This window comes from Lipotes vexillifer, unplaced genomic scaffold (assembly GCF_000442215.2).
Source record: "Lipotes vexillifer unplaced genomic scaffold, Lipotes_vexillifer_v1.1 scaffold505, whole genome shotgun sequence".
NCBI lineage: Eukaryota > Metazoa > Chordata > Mammalia > Artiodactyla > Lipotidae > Lipotes > Lipotes vexillifer.
The window spans coordinates 1,846,656-1,857,350 of record NW_006785581.1 but is presented as its reverse complement, the minus strand read 5'-3'; the positions used below and the strand labels follow the sequence as shown (position 1 = coordinate 1,857,350).

At 44.9% G+C, this 10,695-nt stretch overlaps 1 protein-coding gene across 3 annotated transcripts in view; it reads right to left on the bottom strand.

The window, feature by feature from the left end:
* The window catches only part of NELL1 (neural EGFL like 1), an 881,356-nt gene that overhangs the window by 594,833 nt on the left and 275,828 nt on the right, over positions 1-10,695 (bottom strand). The gene's annotated exons all lie outside the window — the stretch shown is intronic.

Genomic DNA, 10,695 nt, shown 5'->3' with positions numbered 1-10,695 from the left:
TTCCCCCCCCCCCCCCCCGCCATCCTCTGGACATCTATGTTCACCCCTTGCCTCAAGATTAGAAACCAAATTGGCATCTTCCTAGGCTCTTCCCAACCAACGCCAGGTTTTTCTAACCTTTCCAGGGCTAATATCTTCAGCACTGTTATACCCTGGGGCCAGAGGGAGGGCTTAGGTCAGATGAGTATCCACTTCAACATGAGGCACAAGCCAGCAGTCCCAGGGGGTGGCCAGGGCTCTGCCTGCATCAGGGCACCATGAGCATCATGGGAGAGACCAAGAATGGTGGGCTGGTCCTAAGAGATGCCAGCCAAGACTCCCCCAGGATAAGGGGGTTAGTGGGCTTCCCATGCCCCTAACTCAAGACAATTCCTGGATGGGGGAGAGAGAAAGGGCACCCCTGGGGAAAACTTTGTGGTCTTCAGTGAAAGGCTGACAGGGAGAACAGCTCTGAACACAGCACATCAAAGGGTATGCTGGGATACTCTCATACGCTGATACGTTCCCAGAGGCAACATCTGGGATACGCTCTCAGAGTTGGAAAAGACAGAGCAAAGCACGTGAAGATTCGCAGCTCCAGGATGCTTGCTGTATGAAACAGAGCATTCTGGTTATAGGAGGGTGCTCGACTTACGTTACTGTGGCATCAACAGGAAAATACAGCAGCTAAAGTGGTGCTCAACGTGGGGTGACCTATGTCCTCTGGGCTTGAATATCGACATGGAAGCCAGAGGAGACACAGGTCCTAACTCAGAGGCACTCTCATCGTGGTAGCCGGAAGCCCAGCCTCAGCAGCAGAGCTGACTCAGTGCATGGGAAAACGCTAAGGCCCTGGGGTCAGAAAGTTGCTCAACTTCTCTGAGCCGCAGCTCTTCGACTGTAATGTGAGAGCAATGGCTTTTATCTCACAAAGTGGTTGTGAAGATAAAACCAGTTTGCATGTGTAAGGTTGGCGCAGTAGCAGGCCTCCAAGAGGGGCTCAGGCAATAGTCATTTTCTGCCCTTCAGATTACAGTGATGACTACAGGGGTAGAAATAACTCTAGATGTTGAAGACAAACACTGGTTTTATGACTTTTTTTTTGCATGCCCACTACATGCTGGAGATGATGAGCCCAATAGAGACAGAGCTCCTGAGCTTAGCTTACCATCCTAGGGAGAAGGCAGACAATAATCGATAAATCACAATCAAGGGTGTTCACTAAGAAACTGATGTAAGTACTCTGCATATGTGACAGACACAAAGATGGACATCTAAGACCGCCACCCCAAGCCCCCCACCGACCCCGCAGTTAGTACTGGCCACCCAGCTGCAGAGCGCAGTCAGTAGGCAGCCCCCAGCTGTCAGCTCTTTCCGGGTCCACCTTAGCTGCAGGTCTGAGGACATGCTCTTCCCAGGGCAGCCTGCACTGGGGGTGGAGCCATGAGTAGATCTAAAGGCATAGGTGTCTTGGTCTGACGTGACAAACGTGACAACTCTAACATACAGTATTTACTCCAGGTCTTCGTTGTATCAGCATTATAACTTCTCCCTCTGCCCAATCCTGCTTCCTTCCATTTCATAGGTGTTGATCCCTAATAAACATTTTGTACCTCACACTCCATCTCAGCAGCATCTGCTTCCGGAGAACCCAACTTGTAATAGGAAGAGAGGGGTGTGGTCCATCCCATGGATGGCAAAGGAAGTCCAAAAAGGCTTCCCCAGAAAGGAAATTCTGAGATTGATTTCTGATGATTAGATCTTAAGGAAGCAAAGAGAAGAGAAATAAGGTTGCCACCTGAGAATTAAACTCGTAAAATCCACATACAATGGGGTGAGATTAGCCATCTGGGGAAATAAACCTAGGGTATGTCTGTAAATGTGTGACTGAGGCATTCAGAAGCACTGAAAATCCCAATCAAGGTGATCTGGGAGTCATTTCAAGGAGTGAGAACTGCCGTGTGATTGTAATTCACTAAGCAGAAGGAAGCCTCATCAATGACATTGTACCTTTTTTAGAGAAAAACTGAACAGAAAGGGGGTTGGGCAGCCAAAGGTGGAAAATTACTGCAGAGTGACACGGCTCAAAGCTGGCCAAGCTAAGGACAGTTTGCAAAGATTTTTTTTTTTTTTTTTTTTTTTCAGGATCTGAGGCAAAGGAGGAGGGGCATATTTCTACCTGCTTTAAATTCTCCAGTGTACAAGTATTTCTAGTCAAGCTCTCTGCGACACCTCACCATTCAAAAGAGCCCCTCAGGTCCACCCTTAGCTTAGCCTGTTTTTAAGGTATGCAGTTATAAGCACTTTACATACATTATATATTATTCACCTTCACTTTCTAGATGGCAAGAATTACCACTTTAATTCTGAGGAGGTTGAAACCCAGGGTCCTATATTTTAAATGACTTGCCTGAAGTCTTAACTGTTAGGTCAGAGCATGGGATTTGAACCTTGGTTGGCTGTGCCCTGGGCTTTGGGGATTACAACTGCACACTTGGCAAGTTCAGCCTTTTCAAACCTCACCAGAAGCTTCCTGTTAATCCTAGTTCTAGGGGAAGGGTGAAAAGAAGGAAGGGCAGACAAAGCGGGGTCCGGAGTAGTTAGCAAGCTGAATCCTTGTTTATGGTAAGAGAAACACCATGGAAAACGCACAAAATGGTGTAAATGATAGCATACACACACATCCATAAGAACAAATGGAAATAAACAATGGAAGAAATTTCGAAAGAAACTTTCTCAGGGAAGGAGTGGGAAGGGGTGAGCAGCAGACTGCTGTTTTTTCCATTATAAGCCATGGATCCCTATGTCACTTTAAAATATACAAAGGCTGTATTTTGATAAAAATGAAATTAATATGAAGTGCAATGCTCTGTGAAGAGAAAAAAAATTCCTGTAGCACAGTCTGAAAGACATGCCCTCAATCCATTCCTCTGAATACTTTACACCTCGATTAAGCCAGAAGAGTAAACAGTCACATCGCCAGAGTGCAAGGACAGAACTGGGATGTCAGGCGGGCCCATTCTGGGGAGAGGGGATTCTGGTGGCCATTCAAGAAGAGCCACCTCCTGACCGGGGGCTGTGTACTGTTCGGATGGAGTGACCAGCATACCAGAGCCAGCTACTATGAAAATCTTCCTCTGAGCACATGCTCGTTAAGGAACCCTCTGATCATTTTTCTTTCCCTTCAAGGTGAGAATATCCTGGTCTGCCTGAGATAAATGTCTGACCTGCCTGACAGTTACTGTAAATTACTGAACTGACATTCTAAGATATTGTCTATAATCAAGTTCTACGAGCATGTCAAATATAAGCCTGTCCCTCAGAGATGGAGCTCTTCTCAGCAAACCGGCAAGATCAGATGTCTGAGGCAGCAAGAGGCAGACTTGGGAGGCAGTGATTTGCATCAGAGGAATCGCCACCTTGAGTGTGATCTCTGGGTAACCTATCACACGTACCTCTGCTGGTGAAACCCTCGGCTCCACTGTGAGTCCCAGGCTTGTTCTATGAGATATTACGAAGTCAGATTAGGGATTGGGGCCTTATTTTACTCCTCCCACATCACAGTGAGCACTGGGAACACAGGTAATGGTCCTTTCATCTTCATATCCTCAGCACTTTGCACACCACCTAATAAGTCGAAGACCTTCAATAAATGTTACTTAAATGAATGAATGAATGAATGATGCTAAATTCCATGAGGCTCCTTAGAAGTTGATGTGAGACAACTGTGGGCTCAAAGCCAAGGAGAATGCTGAATCAGGTGCACTGGAGTTCCAGGAATTTTGCTGGTGGCAGCTGTGAGTCAGAGGTGGTCATTACTGGGCCCCATCATCAGCACTTGTAATGATTACAATAGTAAAACAAAGTACAAAGGTTTGGGAACATATCAAACTGACACAGGCCATAGGACAACCAAGTGTTCATAAATGTTCACTTCCCACCAACCGAATTATCTCATTTGCACTTTACTTGGCATTTTGAATTGCCTCCGTTGATGGGACCTTGAGAGCAACAGTATTTTAGGAACTCCATCTTCCCCTCCATGTTGATTACCACTTGCCCTCTCAAGTGCCCAAGGTCAGTGAGTTAGTAGAAGACCTGGTACCACAAGACAACAGCAAGTTCTCTAGGGCCCAGGCCCCCAGAGGGAGACCTCTCAAGTCTGCCTGTCTCACATCCTGGTGTAGGATACACGTGAGGGCAAGCATGGGGATCCCGACAAGCTAGCTCTTCCTTATAGACCTCCCCTCTCTCAGCTTCTGTCCATAGCTTTTTTCCTAATTAGTTCTTTACCCACATTCTTCATTCATTTACTCATTCACTTATTCAGCAAACTTTTTTTTCAGCATCTACTATGTACCAGGCTCTGTGAATCTAAAAATTACTCTAATGCAACCTTTTCCCCAAGACACTCACAGTCTGAATGCCATCTATTGGAAGGAAATCTAAAATGTGCAGATCTCATTTTTAATTTCCTAGTATTCTTTTACATAGAATCATGTAGACAAGATACTTGGCTTTTTCAATCAATCAATGAATATTCACTGAATCTTTCCGCTAAACGATTAGCGTCAACCCAGCCTTCACGACAGAAAAGCTTGCAGGTCTCACCCTCAACACACTTTCAGTGAAGTAGGTTAGACAAGTCTGCACGTATGAAACGATAAGCAACGTAAGAAGTTTCCAAATATGTGATCCAATTTCTAATTACTTGGGGATTCAGGGTATAATTACTGTCAGAGTTGAGAGAAGGTGAGTGGGAGCAGTTTAGTGAGAGCTGGTGAATTCAACCTCTTCCACTAAAGAGGCTTAGGTGAGTTGCTTCACTCCTTTGGGCATCTATTACCCCTACCATAAAAGAAGAGGGTTGTCGGGCTTCCCTGGTGGCGCAGTGGTTGAGAGTCCGCCTGCCGATGCAGGGGAACGCGGGTTCGTGCCCCGGTCCGGGAAGATCCCACATGCCGCGGAGCAGCTGGGCCCGTGAGCCATGGCTGCTGAGCCTGTACGTCCGGAGCCTGTGCTCCACAACGGGAGAGGCCACAGCAGTGAGAGGCCCGTGTACCGCAAAAAAAAAAAAAAAGAAGAGGGTTGTCTTCAGTGATTTAATAAAGTCACTTCCAGCTCTGAACTCCTTGGTATGTCTCTTGTACAAGTTATAGAAGGCTTCATGTTCGGGCATGAACTTCATCTGAGCCTTTGCAGATAAACCAATGTGGATATTGCTATTCTTATTTACATCTAAAGCCCATGCACAGAAATGAAGACCCAACACAGCCATAAATAAATAAATAAATACATTGTGTATTATTAAAAGAAAAAAAAAAAAAAAAAGAAGAGGGTTGTCTTCAGTGATTTAATAAAGTCACTTCCAGCTCTGAACTCCTTGGTATGTCTCTTGTACAAGTTATAGAAGGCTTCATGTTCGGGCATGAACTTCATCTGAGCCTTTGCAGATAAACCAATGTGGATATTGCTATTCTTATTTACATCTGTAACTATATATATGACGTTTTAACTACATATGTGAAGTTACAGAAATCATCTTAGATAGCAGACCACACCTTAATGTTTAAAGGTGCTTGTTTTTAACTGGGCATCTAGATCCTATGATCACTGTTCTTTAATTTGAGAACTGAAGGATGTGATAAAATTACTCACTGTTAAATCATAATTGCATAGCACCTACAATTGCAACTGGGTGTGAATGAGCATGCATCCCTCCCACACAAACCTGGCACTGAGACACCAAGAGGATGGAAGCTGGCTGCCTTGTTTCTAACAAAACAGAGAGCTCTCCAAGACAGGGAAGAGAAGGCCAGCCAGGAAGGCTGCTGGCTGGGGGCGGAGGAGGGGCGGTGTAAACTATGCATAGGCAAAAGCTCCAGATGAGAGTTGCAGCAGTTACAGCACACAGCAGCCCCAGGCTAGCAATAACTTTCACCCCAATCATTTCTGCAGCTTCTCACCCCATGCCTGATATATACACACCAGTTGTGAATGCCCCGATCCTAACAATATGTCACATGTTATTACGTCTTCTAGGGAGAATATGTCACAAAGAACTGATAGTTGTAACAAGTTTAAAGATTCTAGTAATTTCAGAAATGCCTGTCTCCATCCCAACTTTGGAAAACAAAATGTAACCGGACAATAAGAGGATAAGGGAAAGACATCAGGTGAGTTGACTGCTTTCTTTTGTTTCCCTAGTTATGGGATAGGATGGAGGATGATATCTGGAATAGAATCCTGCCTTGTTCAAGAAAAAAGGTCTGTGACCTTCTGTTCTAGTCCCAAGAATAAAGCAAGGTCAGCCCACCTTCACCTCGCACTGTTATATGTAGATATATCACCTGCTACCCCACCCACAGGCGGATAGCCATAAAAAGTTAACTCTGATTTTTACTTTGTGTTTTGCTTTCCCAGGAATTCACCATGTTAGAGGGAGATAGAGACGTTTATTTCATTCAGAGGCCAAGGAATTCACTTTGGCCCATCCAGCCGACCTCCCTATGAAACTGTCAGAGAGAAAGAGTCATGTCAGGGTCAATGACAGTGGGGAAATAAGGCACCACACCTGCCAAAACTCCAGCGCCGAGCTTTCAGATGAATGGGATGGAGTTGGTGGCTTCAATCCCAAGAGAAGTCTTGGGATCTTACCGTGCTCCAGCCAGCTACATAAGAGACCTGTCACTGAGAACCTATAAACACTGATGAGAGCAAAGAGAGGACTGAGGACCAGAGTGGGTGGGGTCTGTTCTGGGAGGAAGGCCTGAGTCACTCACCACATGGAGGGAAGAGGAACAAGGGCGAAGGTCAAGCACGGTGACCGTACCCCCTAGAAGATGGGGCTCAATCATTAAAGTACAACATGACACAGGTATATTAATGGTCCCACTTCTTGAGAAAAACAAGACTTGGAGAGAAGGGTCCTCCATATCCTGCATTCCCCCCTCCCACACCACAGGGTGGAGATTCTGCCATTCAGAGACCTTACTGAGGGAGCAGGAAGGCTTCTGATTGTCTACACTTGCTGTCACTCTGAGTCTTAGTGACCTCAGGCAAAGCATTTGATTTTAAAGGTTCTTTGTGTGCCGCCAGGAAGGTAACACACAGGACAGACTTTATCCCAGTACTTAGCTAGACACTAGATATATTTTTTGTTTAATTTTCACTTTTTTCTTATTTAATCTTCCCCTGAAGTTAGGAGATTAATAATTACATCTATTTTATAAAGAAACTGTGACGCAGGTTAAGTGAGTTGCCTAAGGATTACTGGCAACAGACACAGGAGGGATTCGAGCCCAAATTAGTCTAAGTCCAAAGCTGGCTTTATCGCCGCTTTGTTATACTAGCGTCACACGTTATGTTCCTAACATTATGAACAATTATTAACCAAGAATAAGCCCACCAAAGTGGCACCCACCACTTTGCACTTTGGTCTGCATCTCTAAAGCATCCATCACCGCTAAGTTTGCCTCTGCAAATTAAAGTCATTTGAACGGTGATGATTCAAGCAAGGGCTCCTAGGCAATATTAAAAATGAAATGCCATCATGAGTTAATGAGACATCGGAAAGCTTTTAACCTTGGGGCTGCAAAACTGCGCTGTTAATGCTGACGCTCACAAACACTGTGTTTATCAAGAAGAGAAGAGATTAGAAATACATGCTACTCATTCCTAAAGACAAGGGCCAAGAGGCAGCAAAATGCCAGTGATCAGGCAGCAGCATCCCTGAGCAGTGACGTGGGCTCCAAATGCCACCAGTGTGATGAACCATCCACGTTCTCTGCCCAGCAAAAACTCTGTCAAGAGTCCAGTTCAATAGCCACTGGGTGGGAATGCAGCCCGGGACAGAAACTAAACCTGGTGGAGCAGACTTTCTGCACCCAGTATCAGTTTCTGGATTGAAAAGTGGGGAAAACTGTTGTGTTATCCAATTTGTAAACACAGGGGGAAAAAGGCAATTGTCCAGCATGCTCTGGAAATAATAGAATACGAATTTAAGATGAGGCTTAAATGAGAAATAGCAATGAACCTCGTTTTAAGTCTTTGTGTGGACAGTCATCATACAGATGTTTTTACCCACGCCTAAGCGTCAATGAATACGGTCATAATGAAATACAAGCTCATAAGAATAATGTGACTACAGTTATTATTCTGAATATGAGTCCTCACTTTCCAGGGATGTAGCTAAGGCAAATATGAGAAATTAGATTTGGTATATTCTGATTGCAGGACACGCCCTAGATGACTTTGGGATGGATGTGGTCTTAATTAAATTTCTGATACGCGCTTGTTTCCTCATCATTTGCTTCCAGGAGACAGGCGTGGAAAAAATTAACTAGTTGAGGTATTTCACCAAGGTAACTGTGGTTCCTAGGCTTTGGGGTTTAGCAAACTGGCAACACTTCAAAAAAATTTTTTTTGTAATAATGTTTATCTTACAAACTGTAGCCAATATTCTTTTTTGGACAGTATAGATGTTTAATATACCATGTTTTACCACTATCGTTTTATTTTTAAAAGGACACTTTAGGGCTTCCCTGGTGGCACAGTGGTTGAGAGTCCGCCTGCCGATGCAGGGGACACAGGTTCGTGCCCCGGTCCGGGAGGATCCCACGTGCCGCGGAGCGGCTGGGCCCGTGAGCCATGGCCGCTGAGCCTGCGCGTCCGGAGCCTGGGCTCCGCAACGGGAGAGGCCACAACAGTGAGAGGCCCGCGTACCGCAAAAAAAAAAAAAAAAAAAAAGGACACTTTAAAACAACATAAAGGATGGTTCTTTATTTTAAATTCAGCGTTATAAAAAACTCATTTATTATTCTTATTTTACTCATTTTATCATGGATATGTGCAAACTATCAAACAGGCACCAGTCCACGCCTGGTATTTGAAAATCTCCATGGAGAAGTTAGGGCATGTGGTTTGGAGCCAGGATTCCTGGGTTTGAATCTCAATTTTCTTATTAGATAAAAATGACTCCTCTGATTCTGTGCCTTCCTTGAACAATGGCAATATTAATACCTCTTTCCTCGGGTTGATATTAGAATCAAGGCAATAAACAAAAATACTCTGTAATCAAAAAAGATCTGCATTCATGTTTATTACTATACATATTATTATGTAAACTTAGCCTAAGTCATTCTAATTATTAGATTTTATTATCTATTATTTCAATTATTATATATTGAACACCTATTACGTACCAGCATCTGTGACAGGCTTTAGAGACACAGAGATGAATATGGCGATTCCCTGCCACTGAAATTCACAGCACAGCCAGGGAGAAAGACACTGATGGACATCGAAACTTCAGTGTCATGAGCGCTATAATGGTCATCATAAAGTGCAGTGGGGACACAGACAGGAAGACAGTTCTTCAGGTGGGAGCATACAGCACTAGTGAGAGAAGGATGAATACAAGGTTTCCAGAAAGAGAAGCTGAGGAAGGGATTCTAAGGCAAAGGCAACGCAAAAAGAATATACATGGGTCCTTCAATTTTTCTCACATCCGTCACTCTACAAAAGTCCAGGGGAGGGCTTCCCTGGTGGCGCAGTGGTTGAGAGTCCGCCTGCCGATGCAGGGGACACGGGTTCGTGCCCCGGTCCAGGAAGATCCCACATGCCGCGGAGCGGCTGGGCCCGTGAGCCATGGCCGCTGAGCCTGCGCGTCCGGAGCCTGGGCTCCGCAACGGGAGAGGCCACAGCAGTGAGAGACCTGCGTACCACAAGGAAAGAAAAAAAAAAAAAAAGTCCAGGGAAAATTTTCATCTGTATTTTGTATTTAAACACTTCACCTTAAAATCTGAGCCTACGTGGCTTTGTTTCAAAAGCTCAGCTCCGATGGGCTACATAGTTTCATTACTGGGATGACCTGCTTATCAAGAAACCATGCCCATCACCCAAACCCATAACATCTTTCATGTGGGACTGAGGTCAGGCTTGGGGACGAAGGTTCGGAGGATCCTGTCCCTGCTCTCGAGTGAGGGAATCAGACATGGAACAAACAACAAGCAGCTACTTAAATGTTCAAAATGCCATTTGTGGTCAACGCAAAAGCTCGTATCATCGAAGCTGGGGAAGTTCTAAATGCTGCTTTCTCCACATTATCAACACTTGTGGCTGGCCATAATAAATCACAATCATAATAAATCAATAAAAAGGAAACACGACAACAGCTAAAAATAATTTGAGCCTACAGAGTTTAGAAACACCTACTTTCATAATTTATGTACAACACAAAAAGTAACTTGGCATTAATTCTAGCAGTTTATTTCTTGGAGTCAGAGACCCTTCGAGCTAAGGATCCTGGATTTAACCCATCCTGTAGCTTACACGGTGGCAAAACCTCTTCCAGCTTCCCTGGCACAAGGGCCATTGGTCCCTGCACCAACACATGTCAAAAGAAAGCAAAGAGTGTGGAGAAAGGGCCAGGGTCCCAGATCTCTCATTTATGGGATCTGACCTTGGGCAAGTCACTTTCCCTCTCCAAGCTGTGGTCTCTGGGCCAATAAACTAGAGTCTGAGCTAGATGGTCTCCAGTGTTCCTGCCAGCCTCAACTTTCCAACACACGAGATTAATGTGAAATAATAGCACAATGGAGTCTTAGTGACCACTGCATTGTTGATGTTCTTTTTTTTTTTTTTTTGCGGTACGCGGGTCTCTCACTGTTGTGGCCTCTACTGTTGCGGAGCACAGGCTCCGGACGCGCAGGCTCA